Genomic DNA, 27,863 nt, shown 5'->3' on the forward strand with positions numbered 1-27,863 from the left:
CTGCGCTGCAGCATGGAGAGGTGTGCAGTATTAGTCGCATGGCCCATTGAAGCCCCTTTTCAAAATCTTAGTGCTGTGTCTGTAGCCATCGTGCTGGCCTTTGATGTTAACAGTTCAGCCCTCTGCCATTAACAGTTCTGGTCTAATTTTCAGACTGCTTAAGCCCACGCATCTGAAAATGGACACTGCTTTACACACCTATATGTTAGAAGTATGTGCATTGCCAAGCTCTGTTGCTCTCACACATGCAAGATTAATTGAAATATTTGGACCAAAATGTAACGTTTGCTTTCATTTGGGGAGGGGGGCTTGATATGGGGAAATACCTTATTTGCCTGGAAGACTGGCCTCTCCCCAATGTATGTTGTAAACATGTCAAGAAGTTACTGTGTTTACCTGTGACACTATGTAAGTAAGTGAGGAGAGCTAGCTCTGCTGCCCCAGTATATGCCACTGACTAGCTATGTGACTCTGGGCAAATCACTTAGGAAATGATGACCACTTCTCTTGGACACAGAAAGCCTTAAATTAAGGGAACTGCCAAGGTTCTGTGGCATGGGGAAAGGGCATAGCAAAGGAGAGCCATGCAGCATGAAGAGTCATGCAATGTAATTATGTAAACTTGCATACTGCAGAGTGCAGGAGTAGTGCTGTCATAGTACAGGATGGGGGTCTGGGAACTGGGCCCACTAAAGAAGATATGTGGCTATGGTCAATGGGCCTGGTTAGTAGGCCCAAACCTACATGGATCAACTGGTCAAATTCTCTATCTGAGGGAAACACAGCAGCTGGGATTCTGCCCTCATCTCTCAGATAAATTTCTATACGTGCTTATGAAAGTGTATTTGAAATCAGATTGTGATTGGCCCTTGCACCTACTTGCAAGGTGACTGAGGAGGAAAGAGAGTGCAAGGAGCACCTCTGCATGTCCTGAGCAAGGGCTAATCACTTCTGTAGTTCCTGCTTCTGGAAGAGGGACCCGGGATTGTTCCCTCGATTTACCCTCAGGATACACATTGCCCCCAAAAGAGTAGGCAGGACTATAATTACTCCCACTATGTTGGCCTGAACCATGGGCAATTTGGGAGGGATCATGCGTCAAAGAAAATATTTTAACTCGCTCTGCAATTTTCTTTAGGGGGTAATGCTTATCTGCATAAGCCTCACAGAGAGTCAGTGTATAAAACAAATTATCTAAACTTTTGCCTCTGTACAGAGTTCCAGAATTTGTCCCTTGACCTGTGCATACTGGAATTTCCCCACGTGTTAAATGTAACCCTGAGATTTTCAGTTGAAAAGTGCTATATAAATGAAATTATGACAAATTAGTATAACCATAGTTTAAATTGAAAGGGAACTCATATGAGGAAGAAGAAACTCAATTTTTTTGTAAAAAAATAATCAGTTGAATATATATTAGTACAGACCAAAAGAGTTGGAAAGTTTTCTTTGCTGAATTTATCATTCAGGCCTTGATGATGACCCTCTACTGTTCAGACATACAAAAAGCCTGTTCACCAGGTACAGCGATGGACTAAAATCACGTTGCCATTGGAAAACCCTTTTGTGAATTTGTGAATCTGACTTTCTTCTCTAGCCCCAAAAATTGTTGAAGTGGAGAAAAAAAATGAGGTTCTTTGTGAATCTTGCCCAATATCTTCTCAGTTTCCTGGATGACTTTCATTATCACAGAAGTGACCTTTACAGTTCATATCTCTTTTGAGCCTAATGTAGTTATTCTCCATTCTGTTATAATGAAAGTATTACATGGATAACTATCCAGCATTATCTTCCAGAAGGAAAACTAATCTGGAAAAGAAATGAAGTACTTTAACATAATACCAGATTCCCTTTTTTAATCTTGTAAATTCCTGATAGTGAGAGCTGAGTAAGTTCATGGACATGGTAAGTATGCTGAGCTACCTACATATTGTAAAATGTAACTTCCATTTCAAAATTAATGGATAGCCATATCAATTCCTTTCTGCAATTACAATACTTCAGATGAACATGGATGAATAATCGGTGCTGTTGGATAATACTGCATGTAGATCTGTTTCTTTTTTGTAGAATTATTTAACTACATGTGGCACTTGCAGGCATATATTTATGAACGAGAGATACCCCTCGATATAATTATTTTTACTTGTCAGTAGTGTCAAAGTAGTCAGTACCTGGGGTAACTGCTAATTTACTAGTTTCATGTTTCTCTGAAGTGGTAACATAGCACAATATAATTTGTACCAAAAAGAACTGGGAATCAAGTAGAACATAACCTGTGCAGGTTGGTGCTTGCAGAGTTATTCATTTTTAGTGTAGTTTTGGAGCATTTGCTTACAAGAGGTGAGACAATTGCTTGAATCCCAGATGATTTGCTTCTCCAGGAATATAATTAATAATGTCCAATAATTTTTAGGAAGGGATGTGATGGTTACTACTCTGTGTGTGTGTGTGTGTGTGTGTGTGGTAAGCACATGTGTTGCACAGACATATAATTATGTCAAGTCAGATGATATAAGGTCCTCTAGTACTGTGAATAACATTGATCATATTGTGCTGAGTGAGCACATTATTTTTTCACTTTGTGATGAGGATTGGCTAAACTAGTTTTAAAAGGATAAGTTCAAACGTAAATCTTTTTTAGGTTTATAACCACCATTTGGTCCCTGCCTCCCAGCAGGCCTCCTAGTTACTCTTGTGACTCTCCCCAACTGGCTTCCCTGTACCATAGACAGATTATATTAGATGATACATATAACAGCAGCTGCTTGCAGCTACTCAGAGGTTTGAAATGCTAGATTAAGTCCTGGGGGAAATGGATTAGTGGGCTGAGGGCAGGTAAGGTGGTCAAAGGTGCATGCTCTGAAATGTATCACATGGGTGTACAGTTTGTCATATGGATATTAACACCAGATGTGTGTAGTGTTTAGTTTTGTTAAAGCAGATAGAATGCAGAAAATAAATACAACAATTGTACACACTTTAAAGTCCACAGTTATATTTGGGGAATAAAATAAAGGTTACAGATACAAACACAAGAGCTTTAAATAAGGGACAAGGTTGTGCAAGAAACTACTTATACCAAATATTATGCATTCTTCGTAACTTCATATATGAATTTACACAATTTATAGAGGGGATCCACATAGTCATTCGATTATATTGATATAGTCCCTACTTCTGAGAACTATTTTTGTCGCTAGAGCAAACTGAGTCTTCAGCCTGTTGTTATGATGACTATCATCAGTTGGAGAAGAGGCTGACCATCCATTCAATAAGATTGTTAAATTACACCCAGTACCAGTAATATATGGTTGATGAAGAGAGGCAATAGGCATGAGAAAATATTGTAAGTGTCTGACGTGAGTGGTATTTTCTCCATTGCTAATAGTTTTCAGACTGTATTAGTTTATTTTTTCCAGTCTAAATGGTTGAGAGTTTTATGCCAGGAAGCAGCTACAACAATTAGGGCAGCTACAAGCAGAAACTGAAGTGATGGCTGTATTTTCCCACTGCGGTCCATACTTAAAAGTGCCAGGGCTGAAGTTCAGACAATATATTCAGTGAAGTAACTTAAAGTGTATTGTGATGGCTTTAAAGAAGACTTTAGAATCTTGGAACTGTACCAGCAACTAAGATTCCCTGGAAATATTTCATCCTAATCCTGTTTCCATGTCCCCTTTTCTTGTAAAGTCCCCTATTTCAGGCCAAATCCTGCTTGCCTTACCTACCTGAGCGATCCCATTGATTTCAATAGGATTTAATTGGAACTGCTGGGTGAAGAAAGCAGGATTTGACCCCTTATTTGATGCTTCAGGCCAGTTATTTTTACTGAAGACTACATTGGCCCACATCCACAAAGGTACTTAAGCACCTAACCCCCAGATTTAGAGCTTGTCTATATGAACTGTTAGTGTGTGGTAAGCTGGGGTGTAAATCTACCTTGCATTAGCCTGCCGCATGCTAACGGTTCATGTTACACTGCTGCCATGCACTAGAAGTTCCATAGAGTGCTTTGATGCACCCCACTTGAAACAGAAGTAGATAAAAGTGCATGAGGGAAGGTCTAGTGCTTTGCAGCAGGGTTCATGCATACAGTTAGTGCATGGCAGGTACGAGGTACACCCCAGCTTGCCACACACTGACTGTTCATACAGACAAGCTCCTAGGCACCTAAACCCCATTTTTAAGCACCACTGTTATCTACGAGACTCTGCTCAGCTACCTGTAGGATCCTAAACTCACTCAGCACCTACATTTTTGCAGTAAAAAATATGTTTCTGCTTCTGGCCATGTGCAGGGCTGCTCAGCCTAGGAGTCTCAATGCTTATCTTCCACCAAAGCATCAGAGCAATCCACAAACTGGGGGAAGAAAGGTACTCCTTCATCTGTCTCACCTTTGGGGCCCAATAGGATGGATATGCTCAGAGGTCACCTATTGAAACATGTCCTATTCAAAATCTGTCTGGAAGAGGAGGTGGTGCCCAGTGGTTAAGCACTAACCTGGGATGGGGGAGATCCAGTTTCAACTCCCCCTTCTCTCTGAGGGTCAGAACAGGGGTCTCCCACCTCTCAGGAGGGTGCTGAAATCACGGAGCTATAGCATAGGCTGATGTTGGGCTCCCTCAGTCTCTTTTCTTGACACAGGATCTCCCATCTTCCAAGAGGGTGCCCTGACCACCAAGCTATAGAATCATTCTCACTGGCCCAATGTCTCTTATCCAAATTGAAACAGCTTCTAAAGGAGAGATGAAGGGAACCCCACCTCAAAATATCCATAGCTCAGTGGTTAGAGCACTCTCTGGAGAAGTAGGATTTGCACTGGTATCTTTCTCCCCCTCTACGTGAGGGTAGAACTGAATCTGGGTTACCCACATCCCAGGTGAGTGCTCGAACTACTGGGCTAAAAGTTTTAAGGTAGCCCTTCCCTCCCCCCTTAAAAAGTTTCTTTTTCTCCTCTGCAAGAACCTTTTCTGTTCTTTCTCTCTCTGATACCACCTCTTCTTCTGTTTTCCTTTCTCTTCGCTCTTCAAGGAAAAGATGTGGTTTTTGTAACCATCAGGAAGAAATTCTGTTCTTTATTAGTTGGATATGGTTCCTGCACAATCTCTTGGATTTAGTAAGCACTTAACTGTTAAGTGCACTTTAAGCACAGATAAACTTGTTAGAAATGTTATCCAGTGTTTTTTTCTAAAATGACATAATAATCCCACCTGGAAATGAAGTCATGGGTTGAAAAAATATGATAGAAATGACAAGGCATCACTCCTTTTTAATTCCCCCTCCCCATCACTTACACTTTTCTGAATCACAGATCCACAGAAACAATGTAAATGATGCAAAATGCTTGTTAATTTTTCCTCAATATAGTAGAACGTTACCTTCCTCTGACCTTGTTGTTACCTTTTTCACGCCTTCTCTGGATCTTGTCTGCTTTCCCCTTTTGCTGTCAGAATAGCTGCCTCCTTCCCCCTCTGGCTATTAAGATCCCATTTACACTTTCCATCTGCCATGCTGCTCTCAGGATCCCCTCTACTTACAAGCAGACATGATATTTTCCAACAATACTCATCTTTCATTTTATTTGAATCTCTAGACTATGCAACATGTTTCAAACCTTTTACATTTTAGTCTAATTTTCTATCTTACGGGTTTGAGACTCTGTAACGTTAGAGTGACTCTCTGTGAACACTTTGATTTAGTCAGATAGGTTTTTGATGGGGTCTGGAGGAGACCATGCAAGCTTAATACAAATAGAAAAATGGCAGTGTAATCGGAATTATGATTACTGCCATGCACAGTAGAATCTCTGAAATTCTAGCTGTGGCAAACATTATTCTTCAGGGTCACTGGGATTTTAAAAAGTGCGTCCTGCTGTCCTCCACAAATATTCTTATTTAGAGCTTGCAGATATCGTCTGGGAAGTGCATGATAGAAATGTGAAGTATGTCTGAAGTATCGGTGGATGCAGAGACTGAGCTGACAATTGGGGCAAAAAGTATGCCTTGTACTGCTGTTGATTTTGATTGAGATTTGATTTTGATGTTCATTGAGGAGAAAAAGATGGGGCACATAGAACAGGGCCACGTCTGATGAATTTCTACTTCTGTTCTAGTGAATCATAGGATAGATCCTCAGCTGGTGTAAATCAGTGTCATTCAATTAAAGCAGTAGAGCTAGGATGATTTACACCAGCTGAGGAACTGGTTCATTATGTCAGGCAGAGATAGGGAGAGGTGGATAAATGAGCTCCTGAATGTGGCCAGTGAGACTGGGTGGGCTGGCCCAGGAGGAAAACTTCCTATGGAAACTCAGGCAGAGAGCAAGTAAGATAATCCCTTCCCTCCTAACACACCAGAAAGCCTGTTCAAGGTCTGAAGCCTCCACTAAGACTGTGGCAAGACTGTGGCAGGCTGCCGTAGGCCAAGAGAGCAGGTAGTGTGTGTAGGCTAGACACGGGGAAAGGACTTTGTGGACTTTCTACTCTGGAAGGGGTTGAACTTGTGACTTGGCCAGACATCACCTCAGTGGTCTAACTCAGCTTAAGGCTAAGGAACCAGTGCATGTGAGTGGAAAATGAGACAGTGGCAGGAATGGAGCCAGACCAGAAGTCCTTGCTGCTACAATGCCTAAAACACTTGCGTTTTAGCTGGACCAAATATTTGTTGTGAGAAGTTCTTAGGTGGGATCTGACAGGTTTTGAATTTTCAAAACTTTTGTGATCTTGGGCAGCAATCTTAGGATGTGAAATTTTGAGGAAGAAGCAGTGGAGCCCTAATGACAATTTCCAATGGAAATGAGTACCCATAACTCCTGAGTGACAGTCTTGCCTAGTGGTTAGTGCCCTCACCTGGGAGACCCATATTCTGGTCCCTGCTCCAGTAAATATTAAAATATTTTATACAGAAGTGGAACCGCTGCAACAGGAGAGATTGAGAGGCCCACCTCAGAATATCATCAAGAGTAGGTGAGTACTCTGCTCTAACCAGTGGGTTATTGGGTACAAAGGGGCACCTTCTACTCTTGCAAGGGGTAAGCATGCTCAGAGTACACCTCCTGGATCAGGCCCCACAGGCAAGATAGGTAGGTTAGCACCTAGTCTGAGGATTGCACTGGGGTTTAAGCAGGAGCTACGTGCTGAGCAGCTTAGCAATGTGATTTAAGCTTGCAGACTGGCAGAAATGTCAGTGCCTAGGAAATGTAAGTGCCTCCAGGCTTAACCACAGCTGGGTAGGGGTTTTGAGGAACTAACTTTTATCCTTAGAGTTCTATAGAGTCAGTAAATTGCCTAAATCCTTTGATGGATATAGCCCTTAAGTCCCACTGACTTTCAGTAAGATTTAGGCTTTTAAGTCACTTTGGCACATCTGAAAATTTTACCTGATTTTTTTTTTCTTTGAAAATTAGTGTGAAACTTCTCCAACCCTGTTTAATCCCAAGTATCACTGTCCTTTAATAAATCTTCAGCACTGTTGAAAATGTTACCTGGCAGCAAGTTTTCCCATCTCTGCCTTGTACCCTTTCCTTCTTGCCAGCCCTAGTAAAGATCTTCTGTATTATGTATGCATATGTGTCAAATAGGAACCCACCAGCTGTAGGAATGTATCAGGCCTAACATTTGAAGCACCTCTGGATCATGCTTTTGTTCTCCTGTTACATGTTGCTATATGATGACACTCAGACCAAAAGGGGTTTGGATAAATCAGTTAAGCTATGCTAGAATTGATTGGAAAAGGGAGGAGAAATCTAGGGAAAAGTATAAAGCTAGTTTAAGCTTGCCATTTCAATCTACCTGACAATTTGGCTGATTTCTCACATTCGTCATACTTCATAACGGCTTTGAATAGTCCTTAAAGTAGTGAATTGTTTCCTGCTCTTTTTGGAGTTGATTCCTGCTTCTCTTCCCCCCCCTTTTTTTTTTGTAGTTTAAATTTGTAACATGTCAGTCTTACAGTTAAACATCCTGTTTTGCAAGAATTTTAAACAGAGGCTGCTTTGAACATTGTGCCACATGGCAGTAATACAAACATGCAGGGTTCAGTTGTTAAAATGGAAATTACTATATACATTTCTGGGAAAAGTCATTCTTTTTGCTTGGGAAAAAGCCAATAAAGTACCATAAAGAAAGAGATGCTAGTTTCTCGCCACCTACAAAACATTATAATGATTCTGTCGGTTTTAACACTCAGAAGACTAACCTCGAGGCTGCTTCCTGTTTGGAAGGTTTACATAGCTTATTCTCTGCGCAGAAGGGTTTTCAATCATTTCTCAAGTGTACTTGACAGTGACCTCCTTGAGGAGTTTCCTGGGATATGTAACTTTTTCATAATTAATTCTACCTCTGCGGCAAGCCTTTCTAAAGAAGAGAGTTCAGCTGATTAGAGAATAATTTCCTCATTGTTAAATTTAAACCCCCTTCCCCCACACTCAAATCTGCTCTTTAGTATGAAAACTGATTTCCAGTTAGAGGCAGATATTGTGTTAGAGCAGAAGCTTTCCTGTATATAAATTACTACTAACCTAATTCATCTGTAAATTTATGAGGCTGGTCACATGGTTAGGCAACGTAAGTCATGTGATAACTTCTCTTATTGGACCAATGCGCCAGTTTAACTTGTGAAAAGTGGGTTGCTACATTTCATGAAGGGTGAGAGGCTTTTCCTAGATTTTTAGATGACTACAGAATAAATGTTTAATGCAATTACTGTCTCTTCACAACTTCTGGGGCTGGGCATAAAGGTTTTGATGAACGGCTGAGTTTCTTTTTCCCTGCTTGGGTAAGGAAAGGTCCAAGAGAGCTCTCTGCTTGAAGAGGAGGCTTGGTTAAAAAGTGCCCAAGAAAAGCTGCCTGAAATGGTAGAACAGTGGTGAAGTCTGAGGAATTCAGTAGAGGGTCAGAAGCAGATAGGGAGCAAGGTTCAAACTTAGGAAGGCTTGATGGATCCAGTGAGGAAAGAATCCACTCAAGGATTGCCACAGACACTGACCTGGAATTCCAGCCTTCAGGATAGCTTGAATTACTCAAGAGGTCAAGCCCAGAAGGGCAAAGATGGAAACTGGAGAGACAACTGTCCTGCAAAGATGAGCCCTAAGGATTTTAGAATCCCTGGACTTGATCCTCAACTGGTGTAAATTGGCAGTATTTTGTGGGGGAAACACCCCCCCCCCGAGCAGCATAGTTAAGCCAATCTAAATCCCTGTGTAGACAGCACTTGGCTGATGGAAGAATTCTTCTGTTGACCTAGCTGCTACCTCTTGGGGATGTGGATTACCTAAATTGATAGAAGAATCCCTCCTGTCCACATAGGTAGCATATACATTGAAGCCTTATAGTTGCAGCAGCACAGCTGTGCACCTGTAGCATTTTAAGTATAGATAAGCCCTAAATGGAAGGGACTATCCCAGCATCTGGCCCTCTGTGTGAAGAATTATGATCAAAGGGCATGTACTCTCTGGAAAAGTGTATGGGGCCACAGATTAGTACTTGACTAGACCAAAAAGGTGTATGATCAGCTAGTTATTGTGTTGTACAATAAAGTGTATTGCTTGATGTTTAGGGTAACTCCTTTAATTTAACAACCCTACATTCCTTCTAATCGGGTGTTTCTTACTTTCTCTCTGCCAGACTGAGAGAACTTCTTTTTTATTATATGTCCCTTTCAAATGTGCTATTCTTGTGGAACTCACATTTATACTAGGTACTCTTATATTAGATAGCCCTTGCTTTCAGAGTTTGTGGTGTAGTTGTCACTGCCAGATTTTTACATACTGCTATTCACGTGTGATCAGCCCATTTAAGGAGGAAAAATGGGGTGGGTGAGGGAGGGAGGGAGGAGAAGCAGGAGTAGGTGGAGGACTATATTATGCTAAATTTACTGATTTTTAAAAGTATTCCCTAGTGAATACTGTAGTTCTGTGAGTTCCCTGAAATTCTGACTGTTCCTTGCAATATTTCTTTAGGTTTTCTTTTTTCCCCTTTAGTGTTGATTTGGTCTCTCTGAAGCACCCTTTTGTCCCCATCCAACATCCTACACTAAGGCTTTGCTTAGTGGCTACTGTTCTTCTGCCTAAAGGGAACTGAATATGTATAATCTCTAATCCCAAACTAATCCTTATTGAGATATTTAATTTACCCTTGTGCAATGCAAGACATTCCCTTCCCTTGGGGCTGAGCATCTTGCCTCCATGGCAATCCCTGCTCCATTTATGGAATAAGTTTATTGTGCTAGTATGGGTGTGTCTTAGGAACAATGTCACTCTTTAAATTAGTGTAAATATGGAGTATTTCTCTCTCTGGATGTCTTGTTCAGCATTCTTGTCTGGTTATGCAATTTGATCTTTTATGTATAAAGTTTAGGTGTTTATTTTTTAGTTGGAAATTTCAAATCTTGGCCAGCTGGCACAGGTGTACGTTGCTATAGGTGAATTGTTAGCTTCCCTGGTGGTGAGGGTGGGAAGCGTAGATAGGATGAACTATCATTTCCTAAAAGTTCTTGCAAATACAAATTCTCTCCTGGCTGGGTGGCTGCCAGGCTGGTAACTGCTCAGCTTCCCTGCTGCTGAAGCAAGATAATCACATATAAATTGTCCTTAAGGGATGTTTTTAGCCCTACCCAGACGCTTACCGCTTTAGCTGATTTTTTTTTTTCTACCGTAGTTGAGAGCAGGGAAAGGAGAAAGCCAAAAGGGCCGGTAGCTACTGCAAGAAAAAGGAATGGTAGAGTTTGACTTTCTGAGAATTGTACCATCAGGGAAAGAAGGCTTCCCTTGATAATGAGCCAGAAAGCACTTCCCTAGATGACTGCAGAAACAGACACCAGCTATCGCCATCAAGCAACCTCAACCTTTGGCATCACATACTTTAAGTGCAAGGTCTCCACCATCCCTTTAACTGCAGTGAGATTGTAGAAGTAAAGGAGAACTCAAATGTGGATCTGTAATGAGGAGCGGGAGGTAGGGGAGAGGAACTAGTTTCTTTTCATATACAGAATCCCCGGGACTCTTCCTGTTGCTGTTCAAATGTCTGCTACCTCACCTATCACCCCTTGCTTCAAAACTGGCATTGACACATCTGATGTAAAATTCCCAAGCTTAATATAGCATTGAAATGATGTCTATTTTAAGCACCTCTAATACATTCAGTACTTTAGTACTGCACTGGGTGCCAGTGATAGAGTACTCTTATTTACCGTACCCATGTGTTTAGTATTTACAGAATTTGAGCAGTAAAAAATCAGTATAGCTAAAACACCCAACCAATAACTTTTTACACCCAACTCATAACTAATAAATTGAAATTAAAATAAAAAAATCTAGCTTTTGTGCTGTTGTTTAAGGATCCAATCCTGCTGTGATTACTCATGCAAAATGACTGCCTGGGGTGCCAGGCTCGGGGTGCTATTTTTGTTGTTAGCGACAAAAGGGAAAATAGAATGTTTGAAGTAAAATGTTTCAGATATTCTGTACATAGATTCATTTTTCATTCACCTCCTAGAATGTTCTGGAACTTTGTAGAATCTCATGAAACCTTCCAAACTTCGAGAACTACATTTTCCTCAAACCTCCTAGAATGATGTCAGCCATGCCCTCGTGGGTATATAAGGGGTAGGGTATCACCAGTCAGTCAGTGAGATATAAAAATGAACTGATGTGAGAGCCCAGCTGTGATATTGTGCACCTTGTGATTACCTTATTGTGTAATTATGAAAATGTTCTTGTTTTAAGACTTGAAGAGTGTAAATAGTGACTAATAAAGGACATATTAAATGAGCTCCCAGAGATATCTATTTGAATTAAAGGACTAGGTTTAACATTCCAAAGCTGTCACGTACTGTAGCACTATTTAATATTGGTCCATCTAATGGTGGCGCTCAGATCAATTTCTTGATATTAGTACTTCTCAATTATTCTTCAAATTAAAAAGCTTCTATAAACTGAGAGGAAACTAATTTTTTAAGATTTGCTTATATATGGCATGAATAAATACAGATTTACAGATCCTAGTGTGCAAATTTATTGTCTCATATGACAGGGATAAATTATGCATACAAATCGTGCATCAAAGTCATGAAATGGACTAAAAGTGCAATAAAAAATAAGGTATTTGAAAGTTTGACAAACGCGGGGGAGGAGAGCTAAAGATGCCCCTCGCCTGGGGACTAGGGCCGGCCCTGCATATAAGTGATTGCAAGATTGTGACCTAAGTGAGGACTTGGTTTGGGCCCTATGTCTTCAAGGTATGAATACAGTGAGGCATTCATTTATATAACTCCCATCAAAGATAATTGAAGTTACACATGTGAATCCCCACATATTGATGAATAATATACACCTCTGACTTTATCCTATGGAAAAGACTTGACATCTCCTTCTGTCAGCTTGTTAGTATTCAGTAGTTAACTAGAGATGGTTGAAGAAAGAGAAGTGTATTTTGCAAAAAATTTCAAAAGAAAAACCATTTATTTCATTTGAAATACCTTGTTTTTGACAGATTTCAAAATGAGAGCCCACATTTATTTGAAACTTAGTTTCATTCTGAGAAGGAAAAAATCCTTTGTACCATTGTAAAAATGGTGGTCATATTTAGATAAAATGGGCGAAGGATAGTTTAATAACTATGTTGTGGACTGGAGTATAATTGAGGTGCTGTGCAGAGAAGGCCCAAAATGCAGTGGAAAAACTCTGCAGCGTGTATATGTGTCTGTAGATACTCTGACACTGATAGGTTACACATGGGATTCCAGCTGTAGTCTTCTAAGCAGAAGCAGAGCATATAGCAAGGATATAGCAAGTGTGGCTGCCAACTAAGTGAATCCATAAGACTACTACTGCAGGTCAAAGGAGTGGCTGCTGTGCCTCATTACTCTAGTCCATGGGCTTCAGACCTGGGTGATGTGTGTGAGGAGGAGGGTGACTATGTTCCCTCAGGAACACCTGTGACTTTTCCTGTTCAAAACCCTTTTACTCGGTTTGTGCAGACCTACATTTTGTCTTCCTCCCCTACTCTTTACTACAATAGTGTTTGTACTGAAACTTAGAATGTCAATTGGTGAATGTCACAATGCAGATAATCACTGTCGCGTGTCATTCTTCTCTGAACTTTGAGGCAGTAAATAGTCAGGTGATGATCCCCGGAGCATCAACATTGTGGAATTTCATCTTGGGCAGCACAGTGTCATCAAGAGAGATACATTTCACCTCCTCCACTCAATGCCACACTCTCTTATTCTGGCTCCTGTAACTGCTGAGTTCCCTCCAGACTTCTTCATGGCTAGACCCATTCCTAACACTGCAGTCTGACAGTCACTCGATAAGAGCAATAGAAACTGTAGAATAGTACAAAGGGGATGAATTGCACATGCATCTTTGAATAATAATATAGAAAAAAAATTTACAATACGAATCCATGGAAGAAAATTTCAGCCTGCGTTTCTGTGGTCTACTCTGCTCTTTCTGGTTTTATTAAATTTGAACCATTAAAAGAAAAACATCCTCTTAAAAACTAAATAGAAAAAAGAATGGAACATTCTGAGGTTAGTACAATCCCTACTTTCCAGGGGATGCTTCACATTTACTTTGTTTTGATCCACTAGCATACACGTTATTTCCTATTACTTTTAGGACTGTTGCCATTATTGTTTAGTATTTGTGTAACAAATCCATGTGCTGCAGACCACAGAGAGATCTGCCACGCTAGAACTTTGATCATTCAAAGACAAAAGATGGGCCTCTGCTATTTAAACTAAAGAATTCCCATAGATGATTTTAGAAAATCACTTTTCCTTTCCATGGGCTAGCCAAAAGAGGGCAACAACACTCATTCATGTACACAAACTATGGGTAGGAATGTCAGAAGTGCTCAGCATTGGTCTAAATCTGCTTCCATGGGAGTCAGGCCAACACTGAGTGCTTTTGAAAATCCTACTCTGTATGTGACTATACAAGTAACTGTTGTACTCCCACTGGGATATTGTCAATGCAGACATATTTTATTAGTATGTGTTAGGAAAACTGAGAAGAAAATACTGGGGGAATGAATCCCCAGCAGGGAATATCCTGCTTTCTTGACCCTTGTGCCAGCTGAGAATCTGGCCCAGTATATATTCTGGCGCTTTGTCCAGCTTCCTAGAGAACAGCTTGCATTTAGAATGGAAGAAAATTAGAACATCCCTGGCATTTTGTTACATTATTACCAAAATTAAAAGTTTGGCCACTTTTAATTTAAGAAGTGGAAACAGCAGATGAATGTTAATCTTATATACATATATATTCTACATGGCTGATTATTACTGTAATGTTTTTGCTAGTTTTGCACCAGTCTTCTGATCCACAAAAGTAGTTTAATTGGGAAGACTTAACAGATTTTTAAAAAAATTTTTGGACTGAAGCATGGAAATCAGGTGGAATTGTGTAGGCCTTCAAGAGCAAAATAAATAAATGAAATATTTATATATTATGCTGTAGTATATAGTACATGATAAATAAAACATCAACTAACCCAAACTTTTTGGGCAGAAGTGCTGAATACAGTAAAGGACATGTTGGAAATTATTTCTAAAACCACCACAACTGTGTCCTAGGGATGCTGAAAGGTTAAAATTCCACAATTGTACACAAGTGTTATGTTCTTATTGTTAACACTGTCCATAAAAGCATGCCCGATGGTGTGGATGAACCCAGCAGGACCACAGAGGGCTCTACCTGATCAGAGTAAACCACCTTATAGAGCAAATCTCCGCAAACACAGTGCAGAATTTGAATCGGTTTGAAGGGAAAGGAGAGACGGGGGCTGGAAATCAAATATATTTCAAAATGAATATCTTAGGCTTAACCTTGCTGTATGGCTTTGTATCCACTTGGAATTCTATATATAGTGCTACCGTCATTTAGATTTAGCTATGTTATGGAAAACAAAAGGAAATCATTATGTATATGTGTGTTCTTGCTGTATTTACAACAGAAGGTTTTTAAAAAGATACTTAGGCCAAAATCAGCTTTCACTTACATTGGTACAACTGTTGCTGAAGTGGATCGGTATAACTGAGAGTAGAAACGGCTCTTTTAGTGAATATGGGGCATTTCTAAAATTTTTGTCTCAACTTGGGGCTGTGTGTTAGTACTTCCAAGCAGAACTAAATTTGGAATCATACTAGCATAGTTAAAGCGGATGCAGTTATACTCCCATAAATATGCTTATACCACTATAGCGTATTCCTAAACAAGAAGGGGAAAAAAGTGATATTGATATTTGTACCAGTACAACTATGTCAGTTTAAAAAAAAAAAAAGTAACACCCCTAACCAAAATATTTATACAAGTACAAAACCTGGGTAGATCAGACCTTATTTGTGTTTATATCTATTCCTATCCACACACAAACCAATGAGGATAAAAATATGGGAGGTGGGATGGGGGAAGAAATCCGATGTGAATTTTGAAAAGACAAACTCTTTTCTAGTTTGATCATTTTGATTTAAGTGTTTGAAAAGTAAAGATCAGGGTCAGTTATGGCCTCAAACTGGGTCATGTACTTACTTGGAAGAGGAGCTGGGGTGGGCAGGAGGGATTTAGGTGTCCTTGGATCCTTCCTCTATAATACAAATTCAGCAGATCTTGATTGGAACTTAGCAGCACTGGCCCCAGCAGAGGGAAGGGCAAGCCCTCTCCCCAAAGTCATGCATTAGTGGAGGGAAGGAAGTGGCACAGACACCAGCAACTGAACCCACCCAAACATGCAGGGAGGAGTTAGATGATTTTGAGTAAAGCATCCCCACCAGTAGTAAAGCAGCTGCATTTTTTAAAGGGGGAAGTATCCTGTCCTATCTCAATATAATATATCATTACAGGGTGTTACACAGGAATTTCCTTTGATGTTCCATTGTGTGGGACATGATACCACATTGTGAAATAAGAGCCTGATCATACAACTCTTCTGTGTGCAAAACTCCCTTGGTCTTAAATGAGAGTTTTGCTTACTTTGGGAATGAAGAATCAACCCCTCAGGCAATATTTTAAATGGCTAACTTCAATACATTGCAATTATGTCATATATTATATTTTCCTGGAAAAATGGGGGAACTGGGATATGGCTCTTTGTGCTCCAATTTCTGTTCTTTTGTTTTTGTTGTTTTCCCTTTCTGTACCCGATGTATAACACATACTGCCTGAGGTAATATGATAATCCAATACCCTCTCCTCCAGCAGTTCCCTCCTCAAGACTTTCTTCTGCTGTGACACAAAAACAATAATTAAATACATTTATTAGAACAACATAAAATAATTCTGTTCCACGGGCTGGGCAATAGCCTTTGAGTAAGGCTTATCCTGCAAACACTTGAGCCTGTTTTAGTGTGATGCCAGCCATTTTGTGGAGCAGAAGGGATTAAAATAGAAGACCTTCAGACTCAAAAGTATGAGTCTCTACTGTTTGAATTGAAGCCTCAGACTCAGTAACTGGGGTTATGATAGGCTGGCATCATCTGTATATTGGGCACAGAGGGAAGTGCAATACACATTGGCCAGTGCATGTTATAACCAGATGGAACTACTCACCTGCTTAAAGTTAAGTCCATGCATAAACATTTGTAAAATCATAACATTTATGTAATCTCATTATTTCCTCTGCTCTGCTTGTCCCTACTGTTTAGTTACCTTCTTTTGTGAGTCATCTCTGAAATTGCACTGTAACTTCTGTGAGGCAAGGATGACATCGTCAAATTTTTGTTGGGAGGCACCTAGCACACTTTTGAGGTACATAAAATAAAAAGGGGACAAGTTTTCCTCTCCGTTGGGTTTTATTCACATAAACCTAAATTTAGCACCAGATCTTCTAATATGAAGGGACCCTTCCTCTTTCAGCAATTTTCCTGTTTACAAGTCTGTTTTTAATGACATTATTGTCCTCTCTTTGGAACTGAGAAAATATTCCATTATTTTGTGGCTCCACCCTTACATTTTTACTTGCATTGGCTACAGCAGGAGTGTCAAACTCATTTGCTATGGTGGGCCAAATTTGAATTAAATGGATTTCAAGTGGTCCATACATACTATAAATCGAAATACTAGGCACAACCATTTTTATGTATTATTATATTTTATTTGCTAAATATCAGTGATATAAAAACTGCAGTAAATTCACTTCTACAACTACTACTATTTTACGATTAAAAGAATCGATCAATGATTAAGAATTATAGTACTGCGCGATGCCCCAAGACCACACTGTGCCTCTCCCGCCTTTTGGAGCGCTGTGTCTCGTGCACACAGCGCTCCACGTGCTGCCGCCAGAGTACACAGATCTTGTGGCAGTGCACGCTGTCACGAGATCTCACGGCGTTGTTCTCTCTGGCAGCATACTGCATACTGCCACCAGGGGCCAGAACAAAATGGTTGGTGGGCCGTATCCGGCCCGCGGGCCGGATGTTTGACACCCTGGGCTAGAGCATGTGTGTGTGAAATACTAGTTGTAAAGTCTCTCTTTGAAATATCCTTATTAAAGTATAAATGCTAATAAGACTATAAGTGTATTGCATCATAATTGTTAGTGAGCTCTTATTCCCTCCTGGATCTAGCCACACACACTCGGGAGGAGACAGAGGGGGAAATAAAGGGAGTCAGAATTATTTTCAATTTGATATAAATCAAGTTAGTGATTTCTATTAATTTTTGTCAAGGGTGCCGGGGGGGGGGGGGGGGGGGGGAACAGATATCTCTCATCAGAAATTATTGTTAATTGTGTCTGTCAGCTGTTTGTTGGGTAATATTTTGTGTTGCTTTTAAGGTACTGACTTTGTAAGATGCACTTTTTGTGAACTTGAAGGTCATTCACTCTTTGCCACAGCTCAGTTTAGGCCATAAAGATAATGTCTTTTGTTCTACATTTAAAAACACACACACACTGTCTTGCACATCATTGCTTTAGATAGTGCATAGAACCTCTGCATAAATGGCTATAAAACTCAATATGAGGGGTAATTCAGATTTGTGCTGACAAAACATCTTCAGAATTTAGGGTCTTCCTTGAGACCTCACTGATTTCTTCAGCTTTTAAGCTCTAATTTCTAAAACTTAAAGAGCCTGATTATCTAATGTTTCACCAGTATGAAGTTACAGTGACAAAGACCTATGGAGCAGACAACGGCCCAAAATGTCTTCCCAACCAGGAGGGCTAGATAGTCGTTCCCTCTGGCATGCTGTTGTGTTGAGTCAGCTGCCCAAGTGAAATGCTCAATAAGGCCTTGATCATGCAAATATTTAGCACATGCTAACTATAATTGTGTGACTACTCCCATTGAAGTAAATGGTGTTACTACATGCTTAAAGTTAGACACTTAAGTGTGACAGTAATGGAGACCTTAAGAACTTTTCTTTACTTGCATGTTGTGTGTGTGATGCCATTTCTTTGAAGAGAGGACCAGGTTTCTAGACTTCATGGAAAATAATGGTTTTCAATGGAAGACTGCATCAGGAAAGGGGTTCTTGGCAAATGGGGCTGCTTGGAAAAAGGCTCTTTAGATTTTTATCTGTTTTCCTGATCTGTGTCAAATTAATATATTTTAAACTTAATTGACTTAGTCTTTCTGCTAAAAAAAGAAAAAAGGCAACCTCAATTTTTCTCTTCTTCCCAGATTGAATAAAAATTCCCCTACTCTCTCCTGTGGAGATTTGGATTACCCCCACTCATCAGAAGCCCTGCCCAATTGCTATTCAACTATTACTTGGATTGGGTATATTTAGGGAAGTAGAAATGAAGAGTCATATCGACATCACACATATTACAATGTGAGACTCTAAACAGCAGAACCATCGTGAGGTAAGATCCTCATCTGGCCCCTTTATGGCTGGAACAGCGTAAAGAGTCTCTAAAAACCCTAGTTTTGTCCCTAGAAGGCTTCCTCTGGTGCAATAATTTTAGAAGGCAGTTTCAGGCTGCCTTCTGAGGACCCCTCAAACATCCTGGTATAGAGGGGGTGCTGGAGGGGAGACTGCAGGTACAAGGGGCATGTCAGGGTGGGGCTGTAGAATGCAGCACTGTAGTTTTTAGGCAGCATTGTTGCCCTTATGGTAGATCAAGGACAGGCTGCTGTAACTTGGACAGCCTTGAGGAGGCTGTTTGTATGCTGGGAACTGCTCCGGCTCCTGGAGAAACCCAAGATCTAGAGGGTGCCAAGGTGTTTTAAAACCACCTTAATTCCTCTTCCCGGACTGTGAGTTCAAGCCTCTTTGGGAACATCTACACAGCCCATGAGAGCGAGCCTCCCAGCGTTGGTCAACAGACTTGGGCTAGCAGGGCTTGCATCAGCACTCAAAAAATAGTTGTGTAGATAACGCTTTGAAGTTGAAAAAGCCTGAGAACCTGAGCGCCGTCCTGAACTTCAACTTAAAAAACGCTGCCTATGTAACTATTTTTAGAGCACTAGTGCAAGCCCTGCTAGCCCTAGTCTGTCAACTTTGGCTTGGAGACTTGCTGCCAGGGGCTTTGTAGACAAACCCTTCATGGCTCAGCACCGAACCTGACACCTGGTGGCTGTGCAACTGTCTTAAAAACACATGTTGGGCTGGTTTCACTCTTGGCTTTGCTAGCAGAAATGGAGCCGCAGAGCCGGCACTGATGCCCAAAGTGAGAAAACGGGGTGCAAAACACCCAAAGCCTTGCCATCCTGAGAGGTACTGTTGTTGACTATTGCTGGCTCAAAAGTGAGCGGCTATGGAAAGTTGGTGGCCTGAACCCTGCTGGATGAAGTAGTTCAGTGTGTCACACTTTTTCTTTCTCTTCTGTATATGTAAGCCCTGCCCTAAAAGCTGTGACAGTCATTATGTGACTTTACTAATATCTGGTCATATGAAATTGATTCACAATATTAATGCCAACTAAACTGTTTGTGGCCATGTTTTAATTCCAATGGCTCAGGCATACCTTTAGACAAAACAAATCCAAACAATTACTGCAGTTTCCAACTCAGTCACTCCTGTATCAACCCTTCCTGCCTCCTGACCCTCTGCTCCAAGTCTGCCCCTTCTTTCTTTGTATTATCACTGTGTCATGTACATCATTAGGCAACCAGTGGGGATTCTATGGAGCTTTGGCAGCTGTTGAAAGTTGTCCTCCCCTGCCCTTAGACATCCAGTGTTACACTAGTCGAATTTTCTTGGAAATAATGCATTACTTCCTATGATATGTCTATATAAGTTGGCATTCTTGCTTTCCTTGTTTACCCTACATTTATAGAATCTTGAAAACCTGATTAGAAATAATCTTATTTGGTAGAAACACAGGCAATGTTCATACAGAGAAAAAAGCCAATGTGGGTTTTTAATTTTAATTCCTGGTTTTCTGTCATATTTAATAGTGACATAATTGATGCTAGAACAACTAAAAGAATAAGGTTTGTTTGTGCACTCTCTGCTGCAGTAGCAAAGAAGAGATGTTGGGGGGACGTGGATTAAAAAACTGTCTATTCTACAATTATTTGCGAGCAAACTGAATTCTTAAAAAATATACACTAGCAGTTCAGAATATGGATTATAACAGTCTTAATTTATATATAGCAGATTTTGAGCTTAAAGTAAGTAAATAGACAAGTGAATCTCTAACACATTGAACATATTCTGTAGTCATGGGACAAACTGTTTTCCTCTGCAATGTCAAGCCATATTACCAGAACCCCGCTTAGGTTTCCAGGATTGTGCACTGCCTATAAATAGATAATATTTTGCATGTTAATTAATAATGGAAGAATTTTGATAGAATTCCAGGGCTTGTCTCCTCTCACTGCTTTTTACCAATTTAACTCCATGGACACTAATGGAGTTACTCCTGATTTATACCAGAGTACAAGGAGAATCTGGCCCACTGTTTACATTTGTTGAGGAGTCTGATCGTGTGTGTGTTGAATGAGTTACAGGTAAGGCTCACAAAGAAAAAAAATTGGATCATTTTTGTAAAATGGGGGGAGAGGAAGAGGAAAGGTAGCAAACTAGATATTATTGTTGGCAAATGCTGCAAAAAAAAAACTTCTTAGAACCAAACCCTGCTTTCTGTCTTAATGTGAGTTGTCCTATAGAAGCCCTGGAGACAGCTCATGTAAGACAAGGTGGCTTTGGCCCATAGTTTTGCTTTGTAAATTTAATATAGACAGTTGGAAAACTAATGAGAAGAAAATAACTGACTCACTGTTTGCTGAAGAAGGTGAGAGGGTTGGCTTTCCCAAGATTACTAATATTCAACAAACTATAAAATAATTCTTATTTTCATTTTTCCACAGCAGCAAGTGAGTTTCTGCTGACTTTATATTTTTTGGCTGGGGGTGGTACTTATGGACGGGTTTATTGCTGAAAGGAAATACATTTTTGAATGGATGCCAGTAAACACATTATACCTAGGTATAGCTGCCTTTACTCTTGGGGTTGACATTTATGACAAAAAATATTACTAGCTGGAATATTTTCTGGGCATTTGTCAGAAGAATGAACTATATCTAACTGAAATTGATTATGAAGATAAAATCATCCTGTTTTTTGTCACTAGTTCATATACAAATTTCCTTACATGCTTTCTCATTTCTTTCCTTGTTGTTGAAGATGATTTTCTTTAACATTCTCACATGTCACAGATCAACAGGGGAATCAGCTCTATTAAAGGAGATCTTTAGAATTAAATCAACTGTGGAATGTTTTACAAATGTGATTCAATAAAGTCCAAATAATTTCAAAGGAAAATGAAGCATGCAAGTGTGTCTTGGGAATTAGCATTAAAAACGTGTTTCACTTAGAATCATGCAGGATGGACCTTTGGGAGAATAGGACCATTTTCAAATAGCCTGATGGGGGGAGGGAGTCTCTTACCAGGATTCTAAAGAACAAAATTTACATATTAATAGAAGATTAAAATGCCCATCAAGTATTCTGTAGCAATACTTTCTCTTGCCTATTTTGTTCTTCACGTAAACATCTTTCATAATAAAAAGAAACTTGTGCTTCTTCAGCTGTTGTATTGAGTCTCCAAGGTTTCATGTTCCAATAAGACAGAATTTTTATGTCTGAATTCTTTTGAAAAAGCCTTTTCGATCATTATTTATTAACAACATGAAAGGGTTATTTTTAACCCCCTTTATCCTCAAAAATAATTATCTGTAAAGAAATGTCAGATACTTTCACAAGACCTGAGAATATTTTTTAAAAGGCTAATGTCTAAAGAATGCATTTGTTATACATTGACAGGCTGGCTGTCTGGTGGTGGTTTAAATATGTTTTATTAATAGTCAGCCAGAATTGTATTAGTAGGTTATTCAGAACCCAGAGTTAGGTCAGGTACAACATGAATGGCATATACAGGAGTTTGTGTTGAACTATAGATTAATAAATCTTTAATAAAAACTAAATATGAAAAAGAATATGATAGATTGGGAAACCTGAACAATTGAACATGGACACTCACAGCAGATGCAAAAAGGTATAATTTCAAAGCTCTGTGGGTATGCCAAGTTTTAGAGAGTTGGTGGTTGCCATTCACCCTATTGTGACAATCCTGTACAGGGGTCACTTGTTTCTTCCTCCCCACGCCCCCCACAGTAGCAACTATAGGTGTGGGAGCTGTTAATGTTTCCTTTTAAAGCTTTATTTTCAGCTCAAAGAAATAGCTCTGCAAAGCAATCATGTTCACTGACTGCAGTACATAGGACAATTATTTATTCAGCCAGGGGGTCGGCAATCTTTGGGAAGGGGCGTGCCAAATCTTCCCTGCACCCCTCTTCCACATGCCGTGGGCTCAGCGCTCTGGCCAGAGACTTACTGGGTGTTCAGCAGCAGCGGCGGCGGAGGGTGTGTGTGTCTGCAGGCCTGTTTCCTGCTTTCCTCCTACCCCCTCCCCCCACTGCCTACCCTTGAAAGACCCTTCTTCCTTAATCCAGACAGTGAGTTTTTTTTTTTAAAGAAGCCACTCAATCTACCCACAAATAATCCTGTTCAGATAGAAATATGCTTGCACCAAAACCTCAAATTCAGACTTCCTCGAATGCTGGGATGTTCAAAATCTGTTCTGGTTTTTGATCTCTACTTTGTCAGTGGATTCTATCTTTATAATGGGCCAAACGGAAGCCAACCATCCAAGCATTTCTGAACTCTGGTGTTATGCATTACTGCTTTACACCATCAGTAATTCTAAGTGTTGTACGATATTTTACTATATTCTGTTCAAATGGGTGTGAAAAATGAAATAAGCATTGTCTGACTCCTGTTTTCTATTTTGAGAATTATATATTATAATGGAATTGTGTGCCCCTTTGCCATTTCCAGTTCTTAGTCCTCTATATACTCAGCCACAGAGAAGCTCAGTGAAGTGTTAGAAGCAGAAATGTGGGTGCTTTAGGAAAATGTGTGCAGTAGGGGATCATTTTTCTTTTTTCTTTTCCCTTTTTTTTCCCTTAAAAAGCTCTCAAAGCTTATAAGCCTCCTCACAGGACCAAGTTATTTCTTCAATCCTCTCTGGCTGTGCAACTTGGAGCAGCCTTCACTGTTCTCCTGCTGAGCATTAAGTGCTGGCTTCCTGTAGTGGCAGCACTTTCATTCCCCTAACCTGTGCATTTTTCTCTAGCCCTCATACTTACCTGACCTCAGTCGCCTGCCCACAGATGTTCTTTGAGATCCCTTGCTGTTTTTCTTGAACTTCAGAGCGCCTCCTAATTTTGCCACATTTTTTGGTGAGAAAGGCACTATTTTACGCTTTACCTTGTTGAACTCACTTGCAGCTGTACCCATCAGAAGATCTACAGTAGATGCGGTATATGGGAAGAAATGGCTTCCAATAACTCCCATAGTCGCATGAGTGCAATTGCAAGTTTGATGGATGACTGGAGGAATAAAGCCAGGATTTTTATAACAATATTTGAATCACTTGTTCTGCAGAGACTGTGATTACGGTAATGGGTGCTCTGAAACTCCAGTTATTTTGTGGGTTTTTGGAAATCATCAGTAGAGCATTCTGTCACATTGATGCCAGTTCTGCAAATTAGACAGCAAAAGGAACAACACTTCTAACAAATGCCACATTGGTTGTTTTCTGGCCATTTATTCAGTTTCATACTGCCCTGTCTGAACAAAATGAAGATGAAAACTTCTGTAACAGAAATCTGAAACAATATTTAAAAATCTTTCAAATTTAATAACGGCATTAATTCCAAAAATAAATTACATTGAAGCTGAGATCCATCCCTTTGCATTGCAACTATACTTAAGAATGAATATCTCTATGGGGTATTTTTATGGGTGTAATCCTGCTCACTTTGAAGTCAATAGGCATTTTACAAGTTGTAGGTAGATGTCTTATTGGCCATCAGCATGCACAAGCAAAGTGACTATGCGTTGCCACAGCACGTGTTCATGCCATTATGGTAACTGTTCTCAAAACTGGGCTGAACTTGAACTTTTTTCTGCAGGTATTTGCTGCCATATGTTATTCATTTGTGGTAACTGTGAACAAAGTAGGCATGGTAAAGTGTGTGCAGTTCTGAAAATCTTTGCTTTTACCTATGTTTCCCAATTGGTAAAATGGGGATAATTGTATGTATAGTACCTCACAGGGTTTTGTAAGTGCTGATTACATTACTTGTACTCTGAGGAGGTAAAATGCTATAAAACACTAAATATAATTAAAGGGACTTTGTACTTCATAGGGTGTTGTCTGGATCATTTAGTATTTTACTGCATTTTGGAGATGTAATATATTGTTTGTGCATTTGCAGAGTATGTATGCATGTGCTAGTTTACCTTGAAGAAAGTCCCTGAGAAATGTTAGTTTTAAACGAAACCCGAAACCCAAACTGTCTAATCAGGTGAGAGTTGGAATGTAACTGGCTGTTGCTGTGGGGACTGAGAGCCGGCTCTCCAGAATTCATTTTGTCTCATTTTTAATATGTAATGACTTTGTGGCAATACGAAAATGTACACATTCCATCTCCTCTAAATGCCATATGACTTGAAGCAATAAAGGAAGGGAAAACATGAATTCATAATGAAAAGCAAAAAAATAATCACCACCATGAAGTGACGCTTTATTTTTGTGCATTTGTAGGAAATGTTTAGATATTTTACCTGTGCTCTATTAGAGCAAGATTGTTGCTGGCTTGTACACAAATGTGCAAGAAGGGGCATAAAGAAAGAGCTGGAGCCTCTCTTGTGCTCCTATATATGGGCTAACTAGTTAGTCTTTGTGCTTCCTTGAATGCAAACTAGGCAGTGCTAGCCACCTCAAAAGGACAAGCAGGTGATGCCAAAGTCCCAGACAAGCCAGAGGATTTAGTCAGCCATGCAAGGGAATATATATAGGGAATCTAACAGTGTAAGTGCTCACACTTCACAACTGGGTGGACTAATAGCACAATGCATCATGGAGCTCCTTTGGGGTGGTACAGCTTTGCATTCTCCACGCATGCAGCCATGTGCCTATGATTACGTCCCGATTTCAGGAAAGTGCTTAAGCATGAACTTAAGCATATGCTTAAAGTTAAGTCCTAAGCTGCTTTGAGGCCTTAATATCTCAGTACTGAATGAAAAGATTGATAAATGGCATATCAGCCTTATGCTTGGCCAATGATAAGGTATAGAATACCTGTTTTTTTGTGGTTGGGATAACCCAAGAGTTTCCTTGCCATGTGAAACCATTTACAACTAAATTCCATATTTAATCCTCTTCCAGTGCTGGCAATAGATAGGCCATCATCATTTTATTCTCCTGAATATGCTTTTCCCAGCATTTAAATAGCAAACCTATTTTACTAGTATTTTAAGACCTTGTTATAGGAACCGCATTCAGAGGTGTTTGTTAAAAGGCCCCATTCAGTAGGGTGGTGGATCTGCTAAGCAGGGGTCTGCTGCTTCCATCAGCTCCCTCCTTACTGTACTTCCCTTTCCTTCTTGCTAAGCAGGGACACTGTTTGCACCAGCTAAGCTCCCTCCCCACTGCACTTCCTTTTCTCCTGGCCAGCTGGGGGTGAAATAGCCAGACCCTATTAGGAAGCAGCAGCTGCAAGGTGAGCCAGGAACTGTAGAGAAGCTGGGTGCAGGGTGGACCCCGCAGGACCTGTATACAGAGCTGTGTGTGGAACAAGCTGTGATTGCCAGATGTTACGGTCAGGTGTAGATCAGCATGAGGCTTACGGGGCAGCAGCAGCAGCTGGGCAGGGAGCCAGTGCAGGGGAGTCTCAATGAGAGACAGTAACTGAGCCTGGTCTGGAAACCCATAAGCTCCTATTTACTGTCCAGCGACTGGGCTGGAGACGGCACCCCAGGCAGAGGGCCTGAAGAGCCCTGACTCTTGATTGCCCTGCCCCAGGGATCCAAACAAGAACCACTATTTCTCACTATGAACTGTAACTGTGTAAGCCTGTGTACCTAAGGTATCTGAATCTTTCTTTTTCCAGCCAGCCCTAATAAAATACCCTTTACCAAGCCACGTATCTGAGTGGCTATTGGGACCAGGACCAGCACATACAAATCCTAGCTGCTGAAGCACCTACAGTACTTGCCTCTGAGGTTGTATCTACTCTGCAATTAAACACCTGCGCCTGGCCCATGTCAGATGACTAGGGTCTCACAGGGTGAGTCTATGGGGCTGTCTGTTTGCTGTATAGACATTCTGGAGCCTGGGCTTTGGGACCTTGCACATTTAAACAGCTCAGTAGCCCAAGCCCTGTGAGCCCAAGTCAGCAGACATGGGCCAGCTGCAGGTGTTTAACTGCAGTGCAGACATACCCTCTGTTGCCTGACGTTAATGGTACCTTAGGGGTTTGATGTACTCTGGCACTAAGCAGCAGCAATAATTACACTAAAATTCAGCTGCTAGCCTTTCCCTCCTGCTTCAAAAATCTGTAAGATTAAGTTCCATAGCAGAATTTAGGTTTCTATACAATGCTGATGATATAATATGAAAGGTGTCCCTAAACCTCCAGGTTCCAGAAGCAGGGACTGGATGAAAGGAGATGGATCGCTTGATAATTGCCCTGTTCTGTTCATTCCCTCTGAAGCATGTTGCATTGCTCACTGTCAGAAGACAAGAAACGGGGCTAGATGGACCATTGGTCTGACCCACTGTGGCCATTCTTATGAAGTTCTATTTTATGACTAAGTTTCACCTCCTGCTTACAGCACTATAAAGTGGATTTCATATGTCCAGAAATATATGGGGTACCTGCAATAGTTGTATATGTAATTTCTGTGTATTCCAGTGACAGCCTATGTCAGGATGTAGTGGATCTATATATTAAGGGGAAGAGTTGAAGCAGTCCAACTGAGAAAAAACACAGTTCTGTGTAACATACAGTACAACAAAATTGAGCATACAGTTCTGATTTTTCTGTAAATTTTACAGACCTGAGAGACCGAGACCAGTCCTCATTCTTTACTAAAATACTATGGAGTCTTTTCCAAAATAAAGATCTTTCAATATGATGCTTTCAATATGAATATACTAGGATAGACAGACAGGAGTCAGTAACTGAAAAACCGTGTAGGGGAATAAGTCCAAAAATAATAAAGCAGGGATCAATAACTCCCCCACCCCAGACAAGTCTGAATTATCTTGTGACAATACCACACTGTATTTCAACAGATAATCCGGACATGAAATCCTTGCTTTTTATTTGTGTGTGTGTGTGTATTGGGGAAGGGAGGAAAAGAAGGGTTGGGGTTTATTTTTAGTTTTTAGTGCACCTTAGAGAATGATGCTGCCTATCTCCCTGAAAGACACTGAATATTCTTTGCTGTGGCAGTTTAACAGAAAAATAGAGTGGGTACACAAAAGGAGGAGCTAGGAATCAAGCCCACTGAACACAGAAGAGCTCAGGGAAAAAAAGCTTTCCTAAAACCACAGT

At 40.4% G+C, this 27,863-nt stretch overlaps 1 long non-coding RNA gene across 1 annotated transcript in view; it reads left to right on the forward strand.

The window, feature by feature from the left end:
• The first annotated feature begins 6,219 nt into the window (after positions 1–6,219).
• Positions 6,220–27,863, forward strand: part of LOC137166821 (uncharacterized) — a 249,300-nt gene continuing 227,656 nt past the window's right edge. Inside the window, exons 1-2 of the long non-coding RNA XR_010923833.1 lie at positions 6,220–6,326; positions 6,907–6,967. This is a non-coding gene — a long non-coding RNA (uncharacterized lncRNA). The remainder of the gene's footprint in view (positions 6,327–6,906; positions 6,968–27,863) is intronic.

This window comes from Emydura macquarii, unplaced genomic scaffold (genome assembly GCF_026122565.2).
Source record: "Emydura macquarii macquarii isolate MOO-44397 ecotype Brisbane River unplaced genomic scaffold, CSIRO-AGI_Emac_v2 contig_2897, whole genome shotgun sequence".
NCBI classification, from domain to species: domain Eukaryota; kingdom Metazoa; phylum Chordata; order Testudines; family Chelidae; genus Emydura; species Emydura macquarii.